The sequence below is a fragment of the Capricornis sumatraensis genome, chromosome X (genome assembly GCF_032405125.1).
Source record: "Capricornis sumatraensis isolate serow.1 chromosome X, serow.2, whole genome shotgun sequence".
NCBI classification, from domain to species: domain Eukaryota; kingdom Metazoa; phylum Chordata; class Mammalia; order Artiodactyla; family Bovidae; genus Capricornis; species Capricornis sumatraensis.
This window is the reverse complement of record NC_091092.1, coordinates 35,454,428-35,466,307: the sequence shown is the minus strand read 5'-3', so window position 1 is coordinate 35,466,307 and position 11,880 is coordinate 35,454,428.

The following is an 11,880-nucleotide window of genomic DNA, read 5'->3' as shown; positions in this document are numbered from 1 at the left end:
CGTAGGCAGAACACACTATGACTTAAATCACAGCAATATCCTCTATGACCCACCTTCTAGAATAATGGATATAAAAACAAAAATAAACAAGTGGGACTTAATTAAATGTAAAAGCTTCTGCATAGCTAAGGAAACTATAAACACAGTGAAAAGACAACCCTCAGAATGGGAGAAAATAACAGCAAATGAAACAACTGGCAAAGGATTAATTTCAAAATTATCCAAGCAGCTCATGCAACTCAATACCAGAAAAACAAAAAACCCAATCAAAAAGTGGGCAGAAGACCTAAACAGACATTTCTCCAAAGACACACAAATGGCTAATAAACACATGAAAAGATGCTCAATATTGCTCATTATTAGAGAAATGCAAATCAAAACTACAATGAGATATCACTTCACACCAGTCATAATGGCCATCATCAAAAAAATCTACAAACAATAAATGCTGGAGAGGGTGTACAGAAAAGGGAACCCTCCTGCACTATTGGTGGGAATGTAAATTGATATAGTCACTATGGAGAACAGTATGGAGATTCCTTAAAAAACTATTCATGACTCAGCAATCTCACTACTGGACATACACCCTAGTTCAGTTCAGTCACTCAGTCGTGTCCAACTCTTTGCGACCCCGTGAATCACAGCACGCCAGGCCTCCCTGTCCATCACCAACTCCCGGAGTTTACCCAAACTTATGTGCATTGAGTCAGTGATGCCATCCAGCCATCTCATCCTCTGTCATCCCCTTCTCCTCCTGCCCCCAATCCCTCCTAGCATCAGGGTCTTTTCCAATGAGTCAACTCTTCGCATGAGGTGGCCAAAGTATTGGAAGTTCAGCTTCAACATCAGTCCTTCCAATGAATGCCCAGGATTGACTTCCTTTAGGATGGACTGGTTGGATCTCCTTGCAGTCCAAGGGACTCACAAGAGTCTTCTCCAACACCACAGTTCAAAAGTATCAATTCTTCGGCGCTCAGCTTTCTTCACAGTCCAACTCTCATATCCATACATGACGAATGGAAAAACCATAGCCTTGAGTAGACGGACCTTTGTTGGCATAGTATCTCTGCTTTTCACTATGCTGTCTAGGTTGGTCATAACTTTCCTTCCAAGGAGTAAGCGTCTTTTTAATTTCATGGCTGCAGTCACCATCTGCAGTGATTTTGGAGCCCAGAAAAATAAAGTCTGACACTGTTTCCACTGTTTCCCCATCTATTTCCCACGAAGTGATGGGACCAGATGCCATGATCTTCATTTTCTGAATGTTGAGCTTTAAGCCAACTTTTTCACTCTCCACTTTCACTTTCATCAAGAGGCTCTTTAGTTCTTCACTTTCTGCCATAAGGGTGGTCTCATCTGCATATCTGAGGTTATTGATATTTCTCTGGGCAAACTTGATTCCAGCTTGTGCTTCTTCCAGTCCAGCATTTCTCATGATGTACTCTGCATATAAGTTAAATAAGCAGGGTGACAATATACAGCCTCTACATACTCCTTTTCCTATTTGGAACCAGTCTGTTGTTCCATGTCCAGTTCTAACTGTTGCTTCCTGACCTGCATATAGGTTTCTCAAGAGGCAGGTCAGGTGGTCTGGTATTCTCATATCTTGAAGAATTTTCCACAGTTTATTGTGATCCACACAGTCAAAGGCTGCTGCTGCTGCTAAGCCACTTCCGTCATGTCTGACTCTGTGTGACCCCATAGACGGCAGCCCACCAGGCTCCCCTGTCCCTGGGATTCTCCAGGCAAGAACACAATATATTACCATATGTAAAATAGCCAGTGGGAATTTGCTTTAACCCATTCTCTGTGACAACCTAGAGAGGTGAGATGGGGTAGGAAGTGGGAGGGAAGTTCAAGAGGGAGGGGACCTATCATTGATTCATGTTGATGTACGGCAGAAACCAACACTATTGTAAAGCAATTATCTTTCATTTAAAAATAAAAAAAAAAATAGTATTGACCTAACTATAGAAGAAATAGGACAGAGTAGCATGTTGAATTGACTTATAAAAAGTATATACCATAGCAGCACTAACTGTAATCAAATAATTTGCATTCTAATTCCAAGTAATTCTTATATTTATTAAAGCAGACTTAGCAGGACTTAACTTACTGTTTGTTCTTAAGAGTAACACAAGGACTTCCCTGGTGGCCCAGTGGCTGACTCTGCACTCCCAATGCAGGGGGCATGGGATGAATCCCTCGTCAGGGAACTAGATCCCACATGCTGCAACTAAAGATCCTGTATGCCACAAGGAAGATCTGAGAAGCCAAATCAGATAAGTAAATATTAAATAGAAATCAGTAACATAATTTACCTTTTTTAAATATAGTTTTCAATTCACTTGAATGGCCTGGATAATTTTTCCTGACATATGAAGAAGCAGAATATGCAGATGATAGACAATACCATGAAAAACTGAGTGCAATAGATACACTAAAATGTAAATAATGGGTATGATTAGGTGATGAAATCACAGGTGACTTTTTTCTTTGTGCTTCTCTTTATGTTCTTGAGTTTCTATAATGATCTTGCATTGCAGCTGTAACCAGAGGAAAGGGTTTTATTAGTTATTTCATATTGGCTTTGCCCTATCAGTCCAGTCTACACAAACTAGTAGGTTATTTTACCTGCAAAATCGTATCACTCTCTGTTAAACAAATAAAACAAACAAATTTTTTTAAAATCCTTAGTGCCATCTCAACACAGCCTATAGAATTAAATACAAATGCCTCAGCATGGTGTGCAAATCCCTCCTCATATGAATCCAGATTCTCTTTCCAGTCTTACCTCCCACCACTCCCTACAGGAACCCCACATTACAGACAAACAGCCCCTGTGTGTTTCCATCTCAAGTGTCTGTTCTTAGCCCTTTTGCTTAGAGGAACTTCTGTGCATTTCTGCTTATTAAATCACACCTATTCTCCAAAGCCCATCTCACAAACTCCAAGAAACCTTTTCAGATGTTTCCAGTTACATGTGCTCTCTCCTTCAAACCACTATAGCATTTTGTTCATTTATCTGTTATGGCATTTCTCATATCCTGTCTTATTATAATTACTTGTATAATTATTCCCCCTCCCCCACCAATACTGTAAGAACCCAAAGGAAAGGACTGGCTCTCACTGTATTGCCCATAGGGCCAAGCAGAGTGCTTTTGTGAAATTAAGCAATATTGGTTGAATTAAATTAAATCCACTGCTGTTACTACATATTATTAGGCTAAATTACAAGGAGCCTAAGCCAAATATCTTGGGCCAGTAAGGCAAGGTAAGAACTGTAAAAAATAAGAAGCTAATCTAGTATAAGCTCAGAGAGGTAAAATGATTTGTCACACCCCTGACTTTTAGTTATTCATAGGGCTTGGATAAAAACTTGCCACATACTTATCTGTTCTCAAGGTAAGCCTGTGAGCGTGAAAAACTGGGGGGAAATGCCAAGAATATTCCAACCTAAAATTCTAGAACATAAGTTTTCACACTTTGTGGAAGGAAGGGAGAAGAGAGGGAAGGAGGAAGGAAGGGAGGGAGGGAGGAAAAGAAAAAGCTCCTGTAGCCAAGAAAACTGAATTAAGAAGAAAGGAAGAAGAAGGGACAGTTGGTGCCTTAGCCTGTGTTTGCTCTGAACTCCCAGTCTGGAGCACAAACCTGATCACATAAGTACTTAATTAACATGTTGAACTAAGCTGAACTCCTACACTGACAAAAAAATAAAGCATATTAAGAGAAACAATTGTTCAAATACCCTTGTTGGAATGAGAGTTTACTATTCTTTGTATTTGGCATTTACTTAACATTTAGTTTCTGCCATTATTATTCATGTAGTTTCATCATTTTATAGATGGCTACCTGTTCATTTGTGTAAAACCAACCAAAACCCTTAACACCCTAGGAATGAATCAGGCCTAAGGCTCCATCTCTCAATTAAGTCTTCTCTGGGCAGGCTGTTCTCAAAGCCAGCAGTCTCAAAGCATGAGTTCCTCCATGCATTTCTTCTTTAAGTAACAGGATTTTAATACTGACTCCAGAGTTGAAACAAATATCTGCAACCAAAGCCAGAAGGAGGACTGCCACTCCATATGCTTGCAAACGTGTGTGAGTTTTTAAAGTGGGCTATAATTTTTAGTGAATTTTGGGGATAATGAAAAGGAAAAGGTGAATTTTCTCTTTAATGAAAATAGGAAAAATAATATTTTCTGTACCAAGATATGAAATGACTCAATAGACCCAAAGTGACATGTAGAACCTGATTGAGTTACAAATCTCAGGAGATGAATTTACCTCTTTGAGCATAGGAAGCCAAATACTTCAGTCCAAAGTTCTTTCACATTTGTCTTCAGAGGTCAACGTTTACAGTTCATCATAAAAAGTGCTCCCATGCCATAAGTAACCAAGCTTGAAATCAGACAAATGGTATTACGGTTGATGTATCATATATGTAAAACAAATTAGCTTTCTTGAATTATCAGAGACAAAAAGTGAAGTTTTTGAAAATCAGACTCTGCTGGAAAATTGACCTTTCACTCTACAAACATACCATTTAATTTACAAGAGAAGTAAACCCTTTTGAATTGTATTTACCCAGTTACTTTAATAAAGGTTAAACCTTTCAAAAACAATTGTAAATGTGGCATTTAGCATCTCATATTTTCCAATGCATTACATGAATCTTGAGATTGAAAAGAAACAACTAAGAAAATAACAATAAAGCAACATTAGGGTTCTCCCCAGAGTGAAACAAAATGTACAATCTCCAGATTAAAATCGCAGATTTAAAATTTTACGTGTCTAAGACTCACCAGCCTCATTGGGTTTCAGGAAATGTCATTAACATCTCCTTTGGGGAAAAGATGGCAGATACATTCATTAATTCATTCATAAAGCAAAGCTTATTACTAATACACACTGGTATTAGTTCCTGAAAGTTTATGGTTATTAAAATGCAGAAGCACCATCGGGTAATGAAAAATACAGTAATTAAAATCCAGGAGGTGAAATCTTACACTAAAATTCAGAAAGGTTTTATTTTACTTATAGTCCTACACAAAAGAAGTCAAATGTGAGCATTATTATTAAACCACTGTATTTTCAAGTATTCAGCTTTCCACTAATGCAACAAACATTTATCATGAATCTATTTCATGCATAGTACTCTCTTACAAAATGTATTACACTTTTATTGTCATTACATGGGATTTAAATTGTCCACTTATAACAAAATCTGCTTAAGGATGCATCTCGTGACAAAAAATATGGACCTTTGAGACCGAAACACTTGAGTTCTAATCTTGGCTCTGCCATTTACTAGCTGTGTGACTTTAGGCAAGTGACTTAATCTCTCTGAGCCTCAGTTGCCTTATTTCTAAAGTGAAGATAACAATTCATATTCACCTAGGTTGCTGAGGCAATGATGTAGCTAAACAGTACAATGCTTAGCACTTTTAAATGCTAAATAAATATTAGGATTCTATTATTCCTTCAAAACTTGTACAGAGTAAATAATAAAGTCCAATCTGAGTGACTGAACTAAGTAAAATAATTAAAACAGTTGAATTCAGTGGAAAAATAAAACCTGAATATGTCATTTGGATTCTGTAATATATAAGTTTGTATCTCTATTCCCACAGAAAACTTCTAAAATATACAGGAAATTTCAATGCCTGCCATTCCTTCAGAACCAGTGGCAAGATGCCATGACAACTGGATAATTTCCAAGAATTATGTTCTGGAATGCCTATAAGAAGCTCATTCAATGTCATTGCCTAAATTTGGTAAAACTTCATTTCTGGGAAAACATCAACACTAGACACGACTGAGCAACTTCACTTTCACTTTTCACTTTCATGCGTTGAAGAAGGAAATGGCAACCCACTCCAGTGTTCTTGCCTGGAGAATCCCAGGGACGGGGAAGACTGGAGGGCTGCCGTCTATGGGGTTGCACAGAGTCAGACACGACTGAAGTGACTTGGCAGCAGCAGCAGCCAATTTATGTCTGCATATAAAGTTGTCCCGGGTCCATGTTGGAATAACTGTCTTATAGGGAAGATGAGTTATTTGAGAGCCAGATTCTTTTTTGGGTTATGAGTGCATGCGAAGTCATGTCAGTTGTGTCCAACTCTGCGACCCCATGGACTACATGTAGCCCACCACACTCCTCTGTCCATGGAATTCTCCAGGCAAGAATAATGGAGTGGATTGCCATGCCCTTCTCCAAGGGATCTTTCTGACCCAAGGATAGAACTTGTGTCTCATGTCTCCTGCATTGGCAGGTGGGTTCTTCACCACTACTGCCACCTAGGTTGTACATGGTCTCATCTAAGACACAGGGTAGGAAATCAGATGTGAAAAATACTTAATGGTCTCAGTACCTCTGCCTTTGATCTCTAGACTTTTGACTACACAATCACCAGCAGAATCTGTAGATTCACAAATGCTTTGAGATAGCACATACCATTTGTCTCAGGATTAACATATCCAACTTTTCACACTGTTAGATGCCCCCTAGACTGTGGACCTTGCCTACTGCCCTATGGTTTAGGTTAGCCTTTCTGGACTTGGTCCCATTTCTGTATTGATTTATGGTATCTGCCAGACCCCACTGTTTGGCTTTCCTCAGCATCTAAGTCTCTCCTGGCCAGCCCTAGTTCTAAATTCTGACTATCCTAGCCTGTGCTGTGCTTAGTCATTCAGTCATGTCTGACTCTTTACAACCCCGTGGACTGTAGCCCACCAGGCTCCTCTGTCCATGGGATTCTCCAGGCAAGAATACTTGAGTGGGTTGCCATGCCCTCCTCCAGGGGATCTTTCCAACCCAGGGATCAAACCCAGGTATCCCACACTGCAGGCAGATTCTTTATCATCTGAGCCACCAGGGAAGCCCTATCCTAGCCTGGTTTCTTCTATATTCATATTCCTTAAACTACTATTACTCTAAAACAATTCCAAGGGTTTTTAGAATACATTACATCCCACAAATATATTGTGGGGGTAGGGGTGGGTGGGTAGGCATACATTTGGTCACCAAAGAGAGCATATTAAAGAATGAAGTGGCAAATTTGGCCTAACAGAATTAATAGAAAATTGGATGGCTCAATATATTACTGTCAAATTAATGCTAATTTTACAATGATTTACTAACAAAAAGGCAGCTTAGAAGAACAAATATTGCACAAAACTTTAAAGTAATACTAATACCTAACTCAAACTATATTCTCTACGAACTTATATAGATTTTAAAAATAACGGTCATTAAAATAGCTTAAGCTAGCTCCTGCCTGATTAGCCCAATGCCTCCCCAAGTCTCTCCCATGTGAGAATCAGTGAGAGAAGGATATATTGTTCATCAATAAACGTCCCACAAGACCAGCAATAATCAAGTAACTATAGACTGAACCCAGAGTAGTACCAGAATCCCCAGATAACCTGCCAGGCCTCTTCCCTGAGAATTCTTTCCAGTGTCTTTCTTCAAATGAATAGTATGGACTCCTCCTGACCTTTCAGCTCTCCACAGTAGACACATCTTATCACATTTCTGCCACACCTAAACTTGACCACTAATCACTCTCATGGTTATCAGTCATGCAGAATTCAACAGTCATGAAACGTAGACCTGATACAATGAAGCTGCCCTCAGACATGTTCGTCTGGCACAGTACAGTTCTAAATTGTTTTTGTGAATGCTCTTAGACAGACGGGTGCTCTCTGGTTTGCAAGGTTGCCACAACATCCTGTTGAAGCGTCAGCCACATCCAACATTGCATGATCTATTAGTCCAGTATCTTATTTAACCAGGGCCTGATGCTGACTACTTTGTTGTTGGGGTCCTCTGCTTACAGGCTTTGTGATAGTATCATTCCTTCTATACATCTCAGGGCAATCATAGATCCTTCTAACTAAATCCCAGTAATTTCATTCCAAAGGGCTCCATTCTCCTATGGCTATTGATTTCCATTGCTAACTGCCTCTCTATAACTTAACACATACTAAGCAGGAAAAAGGAACGAATGAAGCATATTTTCTAAGGAAACTAAAGAGTATATTAAGTGTCCATACAGGCCAGAGTGAGTTGCATCCCAGATGATATGCAATACCAGAAAGACCGGTATCTAAAAGCCAGGTTTTAGAGGGGAAGGTCAAGGTAGGAACCGTAGAGGTTTGGGGCACTTGTTTCTCACAGCTACAGAAAGTGAGGTAAAGGGACTAAATCAAAAGTTTTGCTCACATTTGGCCCTCAGGGAAAATTCAGAGAAGGAATCTGTGCATAAGGAGATCTTTAAACTAATAAAAGGGATACTGAGGTTTTGGTTTTGAATTATCTTCTTCATGTATGTGTATTATTTTCAGGCTTCCCTGGTGGTTCAGTGGTAAAGACCATGCCTGCCAGTATAGGAGATCTGGGTTAAATCTCTGGGTCAGGAAGATCCCCTGGAGAAGGAAATAGCAACCCACTCCAGTATTTTTGCTTGGAGAATCCCATGGACAGAGGAAACTGGTGGGCTACAGTCCATGGGATTGCAAAAAAAATGGACACAATTGAGCAACTAAACAGCAATAACAAATTATTTTCAGTTAATGAAAACCCTACATGGGAGTTCCCTGGTGGTCCAGTGGTTAAGACTTCATGCTTCCACTGCAGGGGGCCCAAGTTCAATCCCTGGTCGGGGAACTAAGATTCCAAAATCTGCTCAGCACAGCCAAAAAGAACAATGACAAAAAGAGACCTCTGTACAAAACAATATCAGTGTACCTCCTTTCCTATTACATACTTGATTTAACATTTCAGTGAAGACTCAATGCCTCCTAGATGCCTCTCAGCACTTAGCTCAAACTTATCCAGCAGAGCAAGTTGCATTAGATATCTTCTTCTTAACCCTCCAAAGCCACTATGCTTCTCCAGCCTTCTCTGCCATAGGAAGGCCTCCTTGCCCTCTGACTTTCATCTGAGGCTCAGTTAAAGAAGAACTCCAATAGGAAATTGAAAGAGTAACAGGAGTAAGGGGGCAGCCTTAATTCCCCTGGCTCCCTCCCTCCAGGGCCATCTTGACCTGGTTATGTCCCTCAACAGAAGGTTACTGTTTCTCTAAGCATGGCTTCCTCTTCTCCGCACTCTCCTTGGGGTTCCAATATACACTTCTGTCCCCTCATCTTGCAGCAGCTCTACTGCTATTAAACCTTCATTTCTGACTAGCCCTTATGGTTCTATACACCTCATCCTCGTCTTTTTAGTGAGTCCCTTTGTAAATAAACCCTCCTCAAAATCCTAATATAGGTATGTTCTCTCTTTTCTATGGGACCTGGACAAATACACACATGCTCCAAAACTATTTGTGAATTCATGAATGAATCCTTTGGGGACTAACATACCTTCAGTCTTCTTCTCAAATGAATCCAGAAGTTCCTCAAGATTTAACCACATCTCTCAGTGCTGGTTTACATCTGTCTTGAATGCCCCAATAGAACATAAACAGCTTGAAGACAAAGGATGGGTTAATTCAAGATCTGGTAACATATCTACATGTTAAGGTTGGGCAGATACTTCCGGTGCTGGTAATACATCTACATGTTATGGCTGGGCAGGTACTTCTGGTACTGGTTATAGGAGGAAATCCAATATGGTAGGCCAGAGCAGGATATCTAAAAGATGGGCAATAGGTAATGGGCAGTAGTCTGGATAACCAGTTGGTATCAGAGAGCCCAGTACCAAATTGATAGCTGTCTTCTGATTTGGTTTTTCATTTCTTAATTCACTTATTCATTCATTATTTATTCATTTTCCCACCTATTGAATAAACTTTACTTAAAAAGTTGAGATGAAGGACTTTCCTGGTGGTCCAGTGGTTAAGAATCTACCTTGCAATGCAGGGGACAAGGGTTCAATCCCTGGTTGGGGAAATAAGATTCCACAGGCCATGGAGCAACTAAACCCATGTGCCACAACTAGAGAGTCAATTCACTGCAATGAAAGAGCCCACATGCTCCAACTAAGACCCAATGCAGCCTGATAAATAAATACATATTTTAAAAAGAGAAAAGTTGTGATGAGTGAGACATAGTTCTTGTCCTCTGATTTCCAACAGAAAAACCCAAGACAGGCTGATAATTAGATATTCCTTGAAGGTGGCTTTCTATTGACATGTTAGCAGATAGCAGGACCAGAAACCCAACATGGAACTCAGGGAGTTGTCACAAGGTGGTGGGAGGGGCAGTAGAGCTGACAAAATCAAGATCAGGGTCAGTCATGGGGGAATGAAGATGTTGGGCAGGCTACCAGATAAGGTCTCCAGCACAGGAAACAAGACACTAATCAGAGCCAAGACACAAAGTAAGCGCTGGCTCTCACAGTAAGACAGTTGGCCAATTATCAGAATGGAAGGGAAAGGTCAGGGCTAGTTTGGCAATGAAGACAATCGAGGATGAGTACGAGAATGTTGCTCGGAAAATGCCGAAAGCTTCTGTCAGAGATGCATCCAAGTGTCAAAATGAACTGTTCCCCTGCTGCTGATGAAAGGGATGAAAAAAAAAAAAAAAATAACAGAGAAAGAAAAAAGGATGCAAAGGCTTACCAATTAGCATCAGGTCCATGTGGATGGCTGACTAGTTGCCAAACTACCTCTCAGAGGGATGTAAGAATAGATGAGATTGCTACAAAACACAGTCCTTTTTAAGAACAGAAATGCACCATCCACTCAATAAGGAGAAATCAAATAACATACATTCAGTCATAGCATGTGCAGAGTTAATGCTAGCTTCTAGCATTTATCACCATAAATGTCCTTGAAAACTAAATTTTTCTTTTGAAAATCAAATTTTTTTAAATCCACCATGGGGACTTACTATTTAAGTAAACCCTGAAGTTAAACCTTATGTAAAATTGAGAATCTCTTGTGTTATGCAAATAATTTTTCCCCTTGATTATGTTTGTATATTTGTGTATTAGGTCCCCTTAAAGTAGAAACCTTTCAAGATAAAGGGTAATGTTGAACTGAGGCACCACTCATAGGGTTCAACATGACCCATACTGCTAGGTTCAGGATGTGACGTTTGAAGGGCAATGATTCAAGATTACTTCCATTGCTTATATGGAATCTTTAAAAAAAAAAAAAAAGAGAGTAAAAATGAATTATCTTCAAGACAGAAATAGAGTCATACATGTAGAAAACAAACTTACAGTTACCAGAGAATAAGGTGGGGAGAATAAATCGGGAGATTGGGATTGACATATACACATTACTGTATATAAAGTAGATAATTAATAAGGACCCACTATATAGCACAGGGAACTTTACTCAATACTCTGTAATGGCCTATATGGAAAAGAATCTTAAAATGAGTGGATATATGTATAAGCATAACTGATTCACTTTGCTGTACACCTGAAACTAACACAACATTGTACATCAACAATATTCCAATAAGATTTCTTAAAACATTAAAAAGTCCTAGCAAAAGTGACACAACTTTGCTGATAAATTCATAGATGTTCCAAAGCGAAACAAGGACTTTCAAACCCAAAGCAACACTGAGCAACAGAAAGACTGAGACCAGGGAGCATGGGGATTGGAGGAGATACCATCAGGGAAGCAGCTGTAACATCATGCAGAACATAAAGCAAAAATAAGTGACTCCAGGCGAGGCCAGGACTAGTGTTGAGAAGTCACCTACATCCAGCTGGGTTAGTTATTGAATTTGAGCTAAGAAGTGGGTAACAAATTAGGACCGTACACAGCAAAAGAGGTCTTAGAGACAGACAGAGCACCCTAATCAAGATTAATAAAAGACTGGAAAACTGGGGAAATGTAGGGTGACCAGCTGTTTCTTTTTGTGTGGCACTGAGGAGTTTTGTGGAAGGTAGGACTTTTAGTGCCAAGATACGTTAAG